Consider the following 2,616-nt stretch of genomic DNA (forward strand, 5'->3'; position numbering starts at 1 on the left):
ACTCACTTGCTCTGTAAATTACTTTGCTGAGCACAGAGTTCAGATTATACACCATTCTCTCTTTGAACAGAATTGATATAAGGTGCTATCCTTTATTTGCTAAGAATCTGTTGTTATAATCTTTTAGAGTCGTAATTCCTTTACCTAGGTTGATTTTCACCTCAGATGAGGAATCACTTAATTTGGAAGGAGACTTTTTATTGTCATATTTAATTTTTATTTTCTCACGAAATGTAGGGATCAGGTCAGCAGGGGTTATGTGGCATTCCAGTCCAGGTGCCCTGCATCCCAGCACTGATTTGAAATCACTCATGTCCATCACCCATATCTTTGTCCACAGGACAATTTGAACTATAGAATGGTATGCCTGGCAAGCAAAGGGTGAGAGAGCCCAGATACAAACCCAGTTTGAGGGAAAATAATTTTTTTCTATTTTCATTGCAGTGGTTGTGTATGTCATTTGATATGGGTCAGCATATCTCTCAAGTGATTTGGATGGTTTCTAAGATAAGCACGTCATAAGCAATACACTGACGTCTTTTATTACTTCAAGAAATAACAAATTACTCACTGTTAATTTAAGAGGACTGTTTTTGAAACCTATGTAAAAGGGCAAAGCAATAATCCAGTTTTACAAATTAAATGTAACATGCAAGTATTCCCTGGTGCTCCAGTGATTAGGACTTCAAGCTTCCACTGCAGGGGTCATGAGTTCGATCCCTGGTCAGGGAACTAAGATCCCACATGCCACACAGCTTGGCCAATAAATAAATAAATAAATAAAAATTTAAAAAAGAAATGTAACATACATGACTAGAATAATCAATGGACGTGACCCATGAGTTTACTCCCTCGTATCTTTCTCTAATCCTTGGAAGTTAGGAAATCCTTGGAAAATTAATCTCATTTTCACTTTGCTGTCAGGCATTATCTGATAAGTGTTTTGTTTGTTGGGTAATACATAGCAAGATAAGCTTGTATCTCTCTGTCTCAAAACAACTTCCTGGCAGATATCCTAAACTTTTTGGTTAAGGGCATAGAGAAGACAGGAGCTCTTGGGCTTCCCTGGTGGCGCAGTGGTTGAGTGTCCCCCTGCCGATGCAGCGGACAAGGGTTCGTGCCCACATGCCGTGGAGCGGCTGGGCCCGTGAGCCATGGCCGCTGAGCCTGCGTGTCCGGACCCTGTGCTCCGCAATGGGAGAGGCCACAGCAGTGAGAGGCCCACGTACAGCAAAAAAAAAAAAAAAAAAGGAGCTCTGAAATCTATTCTTGTCCAGTTTGAATTATGATTTACTCTATTTTTTAAAATAAATAACCTAGCCTAGGTGCTGTCACCTGAGCACCTAAATGATTATTAATAAGTAACTGCGGGCTACATTTTATTTAATGAGAATTTTTTGTTACTTTGTCATTTAACTTGAAGTTTTGCAAGTTCTCGGATAAACATTTATATCAATCTAAATTTGCTTTACCTAATACTAACTAAAAGGAGAAAAGGCCATGCAGTAAAGACAATAAAAGATTAGTTCCTTCTTTTTTTTTAAAATAAATAAATTTATTTATTTATTTATTTATTTATGGCTGTGTTGGGTCTTCATTGCTGGGTGTGGGCCTTCTCTAGTTGTGGCGAGTGGAGGCTTCTCATTGTCGTGGCTTCTCCTGTTGCAGAGCATGGGCTCTAGGCATGCAGGCTTCAGCAGTTGTGGCACGTGGGCTCAGTAGTTGTGGCTCGCGGGCTCTAGAGCTCAGGCTCAGTGGTCGTGGCGCATGGGCCCACCTGCTCCGCGGCATGTGGGATCCTCCCGGGCCAGGGATCGAACCCGTGTCCCCTGCATTGGCAGGCAGATTCCCAACCACTGCGCCACCAGGGAAGCCCTAGTTCCTTCTTTACTTAAATAGGGAGAAGAAACATAAATGACTTGATTTCACAAAAGTAATATTTTTGTGTCATTCAACCGTCTGTAACAACAGTAGTTTGAGAATCTTCATTTCATCTAGGTCCTACTTGTCTAAATCACTTAATTCTAAGCCACCTCCATTGCTTTTATTTGTTTGTTTGTTTGTTTGTTTAATTTTTTTGGCCGTGCAGTATGCAGGATACTAGTTCCCTGACCAGGGATCGAACCCGTGACCCCCGCAGTGGAAGCTCAGAGTCCTAACCAGTAGATAGCCAGGGAATTCCCCTCCATTGCTTTTAGAAAATGTAGTCCTCATTCCTTTGGGAGAACATCTCCCCTCCCATACCCTGAGTTCTGCTGGGAACTGCTGCCTTCTCAACCTTCTGCCTCGCTGGGACAAAGCAACCAGTTTAAAGGTTGACAACTTCTCACCCTCTCTTGGGGGCAGAGGCAGCTCAATAAGGATTGGCACATATTTGATTCAGACCTTGGTTGGAGGGAGGAGGAATGGACGAGGGAATCATTTTTTCTATGGCTCAAGTCATGACAGTATGAGCCAGGAGCTGCTGCCATAAGAGTCCCAGTAGAAAGCTGTGTGAGAAAATGAAGCCACTGCTCATCATGAAGAAGGGATAGTCAGCATTCTAGTTGTCCCATTTTTCTTGCTCTTCAGTTATGCCAACAGAAAAATTCATTTTTCTTACTTAAGTTTTTAGTT

This window comes from Mesoplodon bidens (genome assembly GCF_964165515.1).
Source record: "Mesoplodon bidens genome assembly, chromosome: 16".
Lineage (NCBI taxonomy): Eukaryota > Metazoa > Chordata > Mammalia > Artiodactyla > Ziphiidae > Mesoplodon > Mesoplodon bidens.